The sequence below is a fragment of the Schistocerca serialis genome, chromosome 1 (assembly GCF_023864345.2).
Source record: "Schistocerca serialis cubense isolate TAMUIC-IGC-003099 chromosome 1, iqSchSeri2.2, whole genome shotgun sequence".
Lineage (NCBI taxonomy): Eukaryota > Metazoa > Arthropoda > Insecta > Orthoptera > Acrididae > Schistocerca > Schistocerca serialis.
In genome coordinates this window covers 441,295,433-441,309,542 of record NC_064638.1, presented here as the reverse complement: position 1 = coordinate 441,309,542, position 14,110 = coordinate 441,295,433, and positions in this window count along the sequence as shown.

Here is a 14,110-nt window from a genome sequence, read left to right as displayed (position 1 = left end):
ACTCCAGCCTACTTTAAATTCCCGGCCTCGGTACAAATTCTCACTCGCCGCTTCAGTCCATATACATAAAATCGTATTTGTATGAGAGCCTCTTAAACTGTGTCATTTCATTTGTATAAAGTACTTTGCTTATAACGAGTGCATTGCGCAGAAACCTTTTTGATAGAACACTATGGTTCTGAAATCTGTTGTAACTGTCAGAAATTTCTCACGCGTGCGGCTGATACGTCAAATCTGAAGCATCTAAAAGAAATGCTTCTTATATACATACACTTCGCAACACAAAGTAAACGGTCACTTTTTCGAAACCTCCTACTGTCTCCCCTCCCATTGCGACGCAGAAGTTTGAAATTTAGCTCAAATGTGTGTTCAACTTTTCTCTGTAATGATGTCCACCCCCGGTAGCTGAGTGGTCAGCGAGACAGAATGTCTATCCTAAGGGCTGGGGTTCGATTCCCAGCTGGGTCGGAGATTTTTCTCCGCTCAGGGACTGGGTGTTGTGTTGTCCTCACCATCATCGTTTCATCCTCATCGACGCACAAGTCACCGAAGTGGCGTCAAATCGAAAGACTTGCACCCGGCGAATGGTCTCCCGATAAAAAAGACTGACTATCTGCAACTTCAACCTCGGGCTCGGCAACGCTTAAAATAGTAAGGTGTCGACACATGCGAAAAAAAGGCCACAGCTCAGAGGTTATCGTGAGGTGTAAGCTGAGTTAAGGACGTCATGTTGCCACCGAATTTCTTCACAGTTCTGGCCAGCGTCACCGTGATCGCATCACTCGATGGGAAGCTCGCCACACCCCTTCTTACCCACATTTGAGCCCTTCTCTTGACGCCTCTGCGATGGAGGTCAGAACAAGACGCGCAGCCGTTTTGGAATGGTTCTGTGACAAACTACCGGATTTCTACGATTGGTAGAAGATTCCGACTGTTGTTTACAGAGACTTGGTGGCTATCCTGAAAAATAGTGTCATATATCTGTGTCATTTTGATGTGTAGTGCAATATTCGATACAAGTTACGTTTCTTTTCCGTAACAATGTGCAATTTACTTTTTGTGAGCATCTCCTACTACAGGTCACTGCCGAGCCCCTGTAAGAAACTGAGTCCAAAAGTGTGAGGTAAGGTATAAACTCGTAAATTTATTGTAGGACAAAGGGCGTTCCCTTTCGTGTCTGCTGCGTGAACAGCACCGGCGCCGCCTGCTGTGAGCCGCAGCTGGCGCACGTCACGTCTGGCCAGCTCAGCGCCGCACATATGGGGCCTCGGCCCGCCAGCGGGGCGTCATTAACAGCTCACTGGCTTCGCTTGCAACGCGCAAACGAGCAATCAAACGGCGGCCGAGCTCACGCCGCCGAGCGACGAAACGGCGGTGATTATTTCACCAAAGCCGCCCGCACTGGCTGTTCTCCATTACTATGACAGACTGTATACCAATTGATGCAATAGCTCCATACTTAAAAAACATATACCACCGTTCGCTCGACGAAAGATCCATATCCAAGGACTTGACAGTTGCACAGGTCACACCAATATTCAAGAAAGGTAGCAGGAGTAATCCACTAAATTACAAGCCCATATCATTAAAGTCGATATGCAACACGATTTTGGAACATACATGACTGGCCATTAAAATTGCTACACCAAGAAGAAATGCAGGTCATAAACGGGTATTCATTGGACAAATATATTATACTAGATCTGACTTGTGATTACAGTTTCACGCAATTTGAATGCATAGATCCCGAGAAATCAGTACCCAGAACAACCACCTCTGGCCGTAATAACAGCCTTGATACGCCTGGGCGTTGAGTGAAACACAGCTGGGATGGCGTGTACAAGTACAGCTGCCCATGCAGCTTCAACACGATACCACAGTTCACCAAGAGTAGTGACTGGTGTACAGTGACGAGCCAGTTGCTCGGTCACCATTGACCAAACTTTTTCAGTTGGTGAGAGATCTGGAGAATGTGCTGGCCAAGGCAGCAGTCGAACATTTTGTGTATCCAGAAAGGCCCGGGCAGGACCTGCAACATGCGGTCGTGCATTATCCTGCTGAAATGTTGGGTTTTGCAGGGATCGAATGAAGGGTAGAGCCACGGGTCGTAACACATCTGAAATGTAACGTCCACTGTTCAAAGTGCCGTCAATGCGAACAAGAGGTGACCGAGACGTGTAACCAATGGTACCCCATACCATCACGCCGGGTGATACGCCAGTATGGCGATGACAAATACACACTTCCAATGTGCGTTCACCGCGATGTCGCCAAACACGGATGCGACCATCATGATGCTGTAAACAAAACCTGAATTCATCCGAAAAAATTACGTTTTGCCGTTCGTGCACCCAGGTTCGTCGTTGAGTACACCATCGCAGGCGCTCCTGTCTGTGATACAGCGTCAAGGGTAACTGCAGCCATTGTCTCCGAGCTGATAGTCCATGCTGCTGCAAACGTCGTCGAACTGCTCGTGCAGATGGTTGTTGTCTTGCAAACGTCCCTACCTGTTGACTCAGGGATCGAGACGTGACAGCACGATCCGTTACAGCCATGCGCATAAGATGCGTGTCTTTTCGACAGTTAGTGATATGAGGCCGTTGGGATCCAGAACTGCGCTCTGTATTACCCTCCTGAACCCACCGATTCCATATTCTGCTAGGTCATTGGATCTCGACCAACGCGAGCAGCAGTGTCGCGGTACGATAAATCGCAATCGCGATAGGCTACAATCCGACCTTTATGAAAGTCGGAAACGTGATGGTACGCATTTCTCCTCCTTACACGAGGCATAACAACAACATTTCACCAGGCAACGCCCATCAACTGCTGTTTGTGTATGAGAAATCTGTTGGAAACTTTCCTCATGTCAGCACGTTGTAGGTGTCGCCACCGGCGCCAACCTTGTGTGAATGCTCTGAAAAGCTAATCATTTGCATATCACAGCATCTTCTTCCTATCGGTTAAGCGTCGCGTCTGTAGCACGTCATCTTCGTGGTGTAGCAATTTTAATGGCCAGTAGTGTATATTGTGTTCGAACATTATGAATTACCTCGGAGCAAACGGTCTACTGACACACAGTCAACACGGATTTAGAAAAGACCGTTCTTGTCAAACACAACTAGCTCGTTACTCGCACGAAGTAATTAGTGCTATCGACAAGGTATTTCAAATTAATTCCGTATTTCTGGATATCCGGAAGGCTTTTGACTCTGTACCACACAAGCAGCTTGTAGTGAAATTGCAAGATTATAGGATATCGTCTGAGTTATGTGACCGAATTCGTCATTTCCTGTCAGAGACGTCACAGTTCATAGTAATTAATGGGAAGTGATCGAGTAAAACAGAAGTGATTTCTCGCGTTCCCCAAGGTAGTGTTAAAGGCCCTTTGCTGTTCCTTATCGATATAAACGATTTGGGAGACAATCTGAGCAGCCGTCTTAGGTTGTTTGCAGATGACGCTGTCGTTTATCGACTAATAAAGTCATCAGAAGTTGATTTAGAAAAATCTGTATGGTGCGAAAATTGGCAATCGACCATAAATAACGAAAAGCGTGAGGTCATCCACACGATTGCTTAAAGGAATTCTTAAACTTCCGTTACACAATACATCAGTCAAATCTAAGGGCCGTGAATTCAACTAAATACCTAGAAATTACAATTATGAACAACTTAAATTGGAAGGAAACATAGAAAATGCTGTGGGGGAGGCTAACCAAAGACTGAGTTTTATTGACAGGACACTTAGAAAATGCAAAATGGTTCAAATGGCTCTGAGTACTATGGGAATTACCTTCTGAGGTCATCAGTCCCCTAGAACTTAGAACTACTTAAACCTAACTAACCTAAGGACATCACACATACATGCCCGAGGCAGGATTCGAACCTGCGACCGTAGCGGTCACGCGGTTCCAGACTGTAGCGCCTAGAACCGCTCGGCCACACCGGCCGGCAGATATGGGAGAGAGTGTCACAGAAATGATACAGAATTTGGGCTGGACATCATTAAAAGAAAGGCGTTTTTCGTTGCAACGGAATCCTCTCACAAACTTCCAATCACCAACTTTCTCCTCCGAATGCCAAAATATTTTGTTGACGCCGACCTACATAGGGAGAAACTATCACTATGATAAAATAAGGGAAATCAGAGCTCGTACGAAAATATATAGGTGTTCATTCTTTCAGCGTGCTATACGAGATTGGAATAATAGAGAATTGTGAAGGTGGTTCGATGAACCCTCTGCCAGGCACTTAAATGTTATTTGCAGAGTGTCCATGTAGATGTAGACACGTAGATATAGACAGCACTACGACTGAAAAATAGCCTAGGATTGCCATATTTCCAAATGAAAAAACAGGGGTATTACAAACAATCATTATGCGAACCATTGTGGCTCACTTGTTTTCAAAAGCATATTTCTCGCTTCCTCGCACCTTCTTATGTAACTGTTTCTTGGATTTGATGTTATCGTCATATTGAGAATAAGAAAGAGCTCTATACTTATAACTGACGATCAGCAAATTCTTTACACACTGTACTGAAAGTCTATTTCTTTAGCCAGTTCAATGTATATTTAATAAGGAAAATATCCTTTCCATAGCTGCAATGCGAGCAGGAATTGCAAGACAGTACGTCACAGTTTTCATAATTTCTGAATATTCGTCTCCAGAACGATTGCTCATGAAATCACACCATATACCTGAAACAGTATTATCCAAAAATGTTGATATGATTTCCAGTTCGAGCTGTTCACTTAGAAGCAATCTTTAGATACATTCGAAGCGCTCTCTACTCTTACAACACCTAATATCAATGACGGAGTCTTGATCACGGCCGACTCGATCCGTGTTACGCTTCGATGGTGGAACGAAGCTGAAGAACAATTCACCGTGCCACGATAGTAGACGATCGCCTTAAGTGTTGAAAACTTGCTTTTATCTCTCCCAGTTTATGCCCAGTTTCGATTTCAGTTCGACAGGTAATTCTTACGTCACCGAATACCAACTTGACAAAGAAGTCCAAAACCCCTTTTTTTTAGTGTTTTATAAATTTGCAACCGGGGATTGAAGCAAAGTATTAAAAACCGGGTGGAATCCATACAAACCGATGGTTTAGTAGCCCTGTATCAATTGCTTACTCATCGTTCACTGTGACGTTGTAAGGCGACTGGGGCTGGTGCCCTGAGTGCTGTTACCGTGCGGATGCTCTTTTGAGACAGGCAAAACAAATGAGCAAGTTCAAAAGAAAAGGGGGAAGAGAGAAGTTGAATTAGGAGAGGGGAGAGCGAAAGAAAGACAAGAAGATGGGAATACTCATTAATAACTGTTCTTGATCGTACTTCGTTATATAATTCACAATATTACCGGTTTAGGCTTTCTGGCATCATCATATCAGTACACGTATTCTGACACGCGTGCCAATGTCAAACGCTTTGTACACGCAGTACATGAACCGCTAATGAGCTCATGTAGGCAGAAATCTGAAGCACCGAGTGAGGTGGCTCAGTGGCTAGCACACTGGACTCGCATTCGGGTGGACGACGGTTCAATCCTGCGTCCGGCCATCCTGATTTAGGTTTTCCGTGATTTCACTAAATTGCTCCAGGCAAATGCCGGGATGGTTCCTTTGAAAGGGCACGGCCGACTTCCTTCCCCTTCCTTACCTAATCCGATGAGACCGATGACCTCGCTTTCTGGTCTCCTCCCCCAAAAACAACCCAAGCAACAAATCTGAAGCAGTTAGTATTATGAATTATATTATTTGGGTTGAGAGTAAACCGTAACAAGAAGAAGCAGAAATGAGAATAGCGAGAAACTGAGGACGAAAATTGGTCGTCACGAAGTAGACGACGATAAGGAATTCTGCTGCTTTGGAATCAAAATAAACCATGACGGACGAAGTAAGGAGGGCATCAAATGCAGACTAGCAAAGGCAAAGAGAGACTTTAACTACAGGAAGAAATTTCTGAGAACGTGTGTTTGGAGCACATAAGTGTATGGTAGTGAATCACGGGCAGGGGGGGGGGGGGGGGGGGGCAGCAACAGAAGAGAATCAAAGAGGCTGAGATGTGAAGCTACAGAAGAATGTCGAAAATTAGGTGGACTAATAAGATAAACAATGAGATCGGTGATGAAAGGAATAAACAATGAGATCGGTGATGAAAGGAATACATGGAAAACACTGACAAGAAGAAGAGACATCAAGGAGTAACTTCCATGGTACTATAGTGAGATGTGGAGGGTAACAACTGTATAAGAACATTCGAATACGTCCAGCAAATAAATGATTACGTAGGGTGAAAATGCTACTCTGAGATGAAGAGGTTGGCATAGGAGAGGAATTCGTAACGGGCCGCATCAAACCAGTCAGAAGACTGATGACTGATAAATATTATCATTTTTTTAAGCTTATGGCTAATACATACAACTGACAACAGTTAAATACAGACAAATTTATTCAAGCGAAGCTATTTTTCAAAAGACGTAAGTGCACTGATGGACAAAACTGAGTTTGATACGAAATCATGTATTTTCTGACCTGCTCTACACACTCCTACAACCAGACCCCGTCAAAATGCGTTTTAAACCTTAAAGAAGTGCTTTCAAAAGTAGCAGCAAATAGCAGATGGAAAAAATATCGTTTGGTTCCCTTGTATGACTGAATCAGACTGCATAAAATCGATAAATTGGAATGACAGATAAGGCAAGGAAGACCTAAGAGGGAGACAAGCGCAAGCAAAGGGAGCATTCCTCTCCGAAACAATTCCCTTACTGTTAAACATGAGCCATAATTTGAGAAAGAATTTCCTCAAAATGTACATCCCGTACAAATACTTGTATCCAAGTGAATCAGGACAGTGGAAAAACAAGAAAAGAAGTGTCGAAGACTTTAAGATGTGATGTTAGAGAAGGATACTGTTAATTAACTGGACTGTTAACATACGCAGCGAAGATCTTCACCGCATAATCGACAAGAAAAGGGCTACTTGGAAAACAGTAATTAGACTATGGATTTGGGTTAATACATAAGCGAATAGCTCACACTAATACCAAGAGAGTTGTAGAGGTCAAAAATTGCAGACGAAAACGAAATGGAAAAAATATTGAGGACGTTAGGTGTAAGTGCTACTCTGAAATGAAGATACTGGTACAGGAGAAAAAATAATGATCAGCTGCATGCAGGCTGTCAGAACACCGATCATACAAAAAAAATTAGATATGATTTCAAGAGGGTCCTTGAACACTGAAGCTCTCAAGGTCAAAGCTACGAAGAGGAGTTAAACGGCTTATTCCCATCTGATCTGCGCTTCCGTTCCAAAGAGAATATGTGTAGAAGATAATTAGCAAACTTTCGGCACCAAGTCAGCTAGATCCTTATCTTAGTGAAGCATGGACGCGAATAGGCGCGAGAAAAATTAAGATACCACCTCTGGGTACTGGAACGAGATTTGTGCTGACGAGACACAAAGAACGCTTCATCCAAGGAAGATGGTCAGCAACGAGATACGGTTTACAATACCCAAATAGATGCAAGACTAGGAGGCTAGGTTTGTAACGCAGAGAATATTTTGACAAATGCCGGGTTCCGCTGCCAGACATGCGAGACCCTAATAGACTTTTAGTTACACATAGAGGTAGATTAGTACTGAAGGTCTGACGGGGTATTCCAGTAAAGCACAAATTATGGAACCAAGGAGCAAGAAATAGGCATATTGAATTGGTAATTCTGATGATTGGTATGTATGCAACCGAATGAATGAAGTTTAATCCTATGCATTGCATCTCTATCTATTGTGGAGGACCTTTAGTATGCACAGAATGGCATTTAACATTTTTCAGTTACAGATTTTAACCTTTTCTTTCTGGGTTACAGACCGTTTTGCTCTCTCTGGCTTCATAATTTCTTTCGTTAATTACGAACTACGTTGCCCCTAGACTACACATATATTTGCTTTAATGTCGGTCTCCCAGGTTAGCTCTGAATGTTGGAGGATACTCTCCCGATAACGCACAGCCATAACATTGTCCTCGATAATGATGAGAGGCGTCCGACATTCAAACGTGAGACCGAGCCAGTACACGATCGATCCACCTCGTATCTGAGCCGATTAAATAAGACAAATCTGTAGGCAACCCTGCCAGCCGCTCTGTGCTGCTGCGCTGCGTAGCACTCAGGGTGTGGCGCTTGTTGTTTCCCGCGATTGTGGAGGCTCAGTGAGGGACCAGACAGACCATAGCGCCGCCCGGGGTAACCGATCGGTCTGGGGCGCCCTGTCACGGTCCGCGCGGCTACCCCCGTCGGAGGTTCGAGTCTTCCCTCGGGCATGGGTGTGTGTGTGTGTGTGTTGTCCTTAGCGTAAGTTAGTTTTTCATTAAGTAGTGTGTAAGCTTAGGGACCGATGACCTTAGCAGTTTGGTCCCATAAGACCTTATCACAAATTTCCATTTCCAGACCAGACCATAGTCACAGGAAAACGGTCCCAACACCTACAAGATAGTATTTTTTTTTAAGTATTTTAGTCCAGACTCCGAGGATGTCACAATAATCGTTAGTAACACTCATTTCTGACTGTACTAAAGAATTTTACGTACACAAAATATCTATGCACAGGACACTGCAGTTAATGTCCGTGAAAGAAAGGTTCGCAAAACACGCCACGCCTTACAAGTGAAAGCATAGACTAAACTGAAGCAGAACTTGCAAACTACAACCAGAGCAAGTCTCACAGACAGTACCAACTAATGAGTGGCTAGTAGAAAAGAAATTAAAAACTACGCCACCTGCGAGAAACGCAACCAACTGGACACCATAGACAAAAATGGTTCAAATGGCTCTGAGCACTATGGGACTTAACATCTGTGGTCATCAGTCCCCTAGAACTTAGAACTACTTAAACCTAACTAACCTAAGGACATCACACACATCCGTGCCCGAGGCAGGATTCGAACCTGCGACCGTAGCGGTCACGCGGTTCCAGACTGAAGCGCCTAGAACCGTACGGCCACACCGGCCGGCTGACACCATAGACCTTCGTGTTTGTGGAAATGTATGAGCTACATGCTAACATATGACTGCACATGTCAACAGAACCAACTACAGGTGCATCGTCTTAAAGGAATAGAAGGAAAAAAAAAAGAAAACAGGTACCACTGGATTCCGCAATCAACAACATCATCGCTTACGATTAATCCGTCCATAATTAGTGACGTGTGAAGTGCGTTGTACAAACAAATTTTCGAAGTGCATGGAAAGTTCGTACACAATTTGACATTTGAAATAATACCTCTGATTTAATCCGTGTGAAGGATAACGTCATACCCACGCAGGTGAATATATCCAAAACAAAAGTGTCTAATTGTTCCATTATTCTTTCACAATAAAAGTTGTGTTATAGTAAGTAAAAGGAAACTAATCAAATAAGGTGAACAATGTTCGTGTGAAAACTGAATGTGTGTGTGTGTGTGTGTGTGTGTGTGTGTGTGTGTGTGTGTGTGTGTGTATGTGAGCATATGCATGCGTGTGTGTGTGCGCTCGCGCTTGCAAATAGATGTTCTCCATAGCAAGATGCACAAATTGTTGGTCTGCAATCAAAAATCAGCATCCACCACACTTCTCATTTATTTCGTCCCCAGTTGTAAATTAACCCTCTAGCTTTGACTTATACCGAGACAATAATACTAAGTTTAGTTATACAGATCTTTGGTGCCTACTTATAAGTACCCGCTTGTTAACAACTATTATGCGCTCATAACAATATTTCTATCTCGTATTTTGTAAGTGAAATCTAGTAGTAAACTTTACACTGCCAGTTTTAGCACAGTGCTCAATCTGCCACCACGTGAGATACAAAAATATCCTTGTCGCAACAGATTTCACAGTCTCACTTAAATGTTAGTAAAGTGTGTTAATTACCCGTAATAAAAGAAAATATGGTCCGCAGTAGTCTGTAATGTAAGCAGTCTTTATTTAAATCGTGCCATTAGCTAATTTTGACGGCTTGTCATTTTCAAGCACACGTATTACACATTGTCATTGTCGAATTATTTTTCTTTACGAATACAAAGTAGACGTCGCATTTTATCATTACATTGGGAATGCATCCACATCACAAATGTTACAACCTCACATGCAATATCGGTAACTGTTACCACCATTACATCTGAGTTGTAACGTTTGTGATGTGGATCCATTCCCAATGTAATGATGAAATGTGGCGTCTACTTTGTATCTGCAAAGAAAAATAATTTGATAATGACAATGTATAATATGTAATGTCATACTTGTGCCTGAAAATGACAAGTTATCGACATTAGCTAATCGCACGATTTAAAGAGAGATCGTCTGTGTCACCATGTTTTCTATTATTAAGAATTTAGAGGCTGTGGACCCACAGACGAGTAAATTTTTAACTATCCGTGCTGATTAAATTATCAAGTAATACATCTTATCGATGTTCGGACTTAAACTGATATTCTGTACCAATGAATGTCAAAAATATAAAAACTTAAAAATATTATGGGAAAACAAAGACAAAAAAGACCGCTATGAATACAAAATTATTAGCATTAATCACAGAGTAGTAAGAACAACGTAAATCTATACTTCGCCTGCCTTGTTATAAAGGTATTACACTGTTTTTGTAAATGAGAAAATATAAAGGTCGGAGGAAGGCAAGGTCACATCCAATAGCACCATAGTAAGGAACTGTGATATTCAAACCAACCTTCGCGTTCAAGGCCAACGTACTGGCTTTTTAGGTAATCAGCTAAACTAATGTCTATGTTATTCATACATTATTACAAGCTGTTTGGACCTGGCAAAATGTCAAAAGAAGGAGAATAATTATTTGCAATACGTCCTCCTTCATATGTAACCGTAAGGTGCTTGTCGTCTCTTAGAGTAGTTCTCTAGTTTTTCGTCAGTGTTTCTTAAATTAAATATACTATCGATTATTAGTCAGTATAACGCATATCATTCCATAATTACGTCGTGTGTCACACAAGCGATAGGTAATGAAGTATCTCTGAGAGCACTTTACATTTTTTACTGTCGAGACATCTAAAGAACACCTAATGGTTACATGTTGTCAGTCATGTAGCTATGTTGTGATGTTGTGGTGTGATTACAGTGTGCCAGATCTGCAAAGATCTTGTAAAGAAATGAAACGTGTCGTTAAAAACACTGGGAAATAGTTCAACATAGAACGAAAAGAATAAGGATTGGAGATGAAACATCACAGAAACCTGAGAACGAACACGGAGTAACTCTCCTACAAACTACAGCGGAAAAGTATTTACGCAGCAGCATATTTTTATCTTATGATTTCTATTTCCATGTAATGAAGACGTACGAGTCAAGTATAATGAATATCGTCGCAACTAAGAAGAAAACTTGCGATTAATGTAGTCACTAGGATGTTGGCTTTTTGTTAACACTGATAGTATCTAAGAGCTGTATATATCTTTGATGAGATGTATGCTAGTTTCTTGAAACCCATCATAAAGAACCTAAGGTAAACAACAACAATAAAAACCGTTTGCCTCTTCCCTGCATCTCTTTCTGGCGTTCCTGTCTGAAGTCATTACAGTTATCTTCTCTCCTATGTAAACCGAGAAGGCGTACTTTCCTCCCATTTTACTTGGTTAAATACACACATCAGAAAATGTTTTGCGCCACCTCAGTCCCGACAGTTCCGGAATCTGTACAGAAAACTGGAATACAGATCAACATAAACAGCATTCCGCCTTTTTCATTGTTCATGAAAACCACACATTGCATGTTGTACCACCATACAGCCGGACCTTCAGAGGTGGTGGTCCAGATTGTTGTACACACCGGTACTTCTAATACCCAGTAACACGTCCTCTTTCATTGATGCATGCCTGTATTCGTCGTGGTATACTATCCACAAGATCATCAAGGTACTGTTGGTCCAGATTGTCCCACATCTCAACGGCCATTCGGCGTAGATCCCTCAGAGTAGTCTGGGGTCACATCATCCATAAAGAGCCCTTTTCAATCCATCCCAAGCATGTTCGATAGCGTACATGCCTGGAGAATATGCTGGCCACTCTATTCGAGCGACGTCGTTATCCTGAAGGAAGTGATACACAAGGTGTGCACGATGATGGTGCGAATTGTCGTCCATGAAGACGAATGCTGCCGATATGGTTGCACTATCGCTCGGAGGATGGCATTCACGTAACGTACAGCCGTTACGGCACCTTCCGTGATCTCCAGCGGCGTACGTCGACCCCACATAAGGCCACTCCAAAGCAGCAGGGAACCTCCACATTGCTGCACTCGCTGGACAGTCTAAGGCCTGGCGGGTTGCCCCCAAATACGTCTCCGACAATTGTGTGGTTGAAGGCATATGCGACACTCATTGGTGAGGAGAAAGTGATGCCAATCCTGAGCAGTCCATTCGGCATGTTGTTGGGCCTGTCAAAACCAAGCTGCATGGTGTCGTGGTTACAAAGATGGACCGAGCCATGGACGTCGGGAGAGAAGCTGCGCATCGTGCAGCCTATTGCGCACAGTTTGAGTCGGAACACGACGTCCTGTGGCTGCACGAAAGGCATTATTCAACATGGTGGCATTGCTGTCAGCGTAACTCCGGGCCATAATCCGTAGGTAGCATCATCCACTGCAGTATAAGCCCTTGGGCGGCCTGAGCGAGGTATGTCATCTACAGTTCCTGTCTCCCTGTATCTCCTCCAAGTCCGAACAAAATCGCTTTGGTTCACTCCGAGATGCCTGAACACTTCCCTTGTTGAGAGTCCTTCCTGGCATAAAGTAACATTGCGGACGCGATGGAACAGCGGTATTGACCGCCTAGACGAGGTTGAACTACAGGCAATTCCTTGACCGGAACTGATCGGCTGTCAGACACCCTTCGTCTAATAGGCACTGCTCATGCATAGTTGTTTACATTTTGGGCCGATTTATGACATCCCTGAACACTCAAAGGGACTGTGTCTGTGATAAAATCTCCACAGCCAATGTCTGTCTTCGGGAGTTCTGGAAACCGGTGTGATGCAAAACTTTTTTTGATGTATGAATTAAACGAATATTTTGTTGTACCATCCAGTGTCGGTTGTAATTCACGACCCTCCACGAGCAAACTCATTCCCGGGTAAGCTCCAGAAGTGCAGTTCAACGTACGGATCTAGTTCACCTACACCACTCCCAGAGTTTGTAGTCTTATCAGACACTTTCATGCATTTCGGTTCGGCACGTCGTCTGAACCTCTCGGGAACTCTGATAACAGATTACATTGCGCTACTGAATGAATAATTCCGTCTGGATGCTGTCCGTAGTCTTTGTTTATGTTTTCTGTGCCTTATTAGACTCACAGCGATGTTGTGCCAGCGACGTATGCAAGACAGGGTTTGGGAAATTAATGAGAGAGGTGCAAACATACTGAAACTTTGGAATGGGCCTTGTGGTATAGGTAAGTCTATAGCCCGAAAATTGCAAGAAACCGAATTCGTGGCCCGATCCGGTAGATAGCTTTAATCTCTCAGATATATTCAAAACTTGATCTCCGTCACACAGGCACTTAATATTGGCAGAACTGAAAAAGTTTCAATCTCCGAGAATACTGAAATAAAACTCGTATACGATATTTTGTATAACCATCTCCTGTGTTCGAAGATTCTCAGAGGTTTAAATAATAACGGACAAATGAGAGGTATTAACAGCTGCTTTGCTGGATTCAGACTGTCTTAATTACAACATATACAAGCTGTAGAGCTCAAGGTAAAAGAATAATTTTTTAGGACACATAAATTACGGTGAAAGGGCGCAGCGTACAGAATACGAACCACAGCGCTGTGGGGACAGATTGTGCGAGAGATAGCCCTACGCAATGTACCTCCCTACTGATAACAAGTTCTCGTAAACAGCTTTTTGTCCGCTTATGCGCCACCGAGTTGAGATAAGAAAACATAATGAACAGCTGGCTCACGTGATGGGAATTTCATTTCCTCCAGAACCAGGCCGCGTACAGTAGTGGCCTGTTAAATTTACACATCCTTCCTGTTACTTATTCGGGTAGAATAAGTAATCAACGTCTGAATTACTGAACTCGTTGCCACCGACAATGTC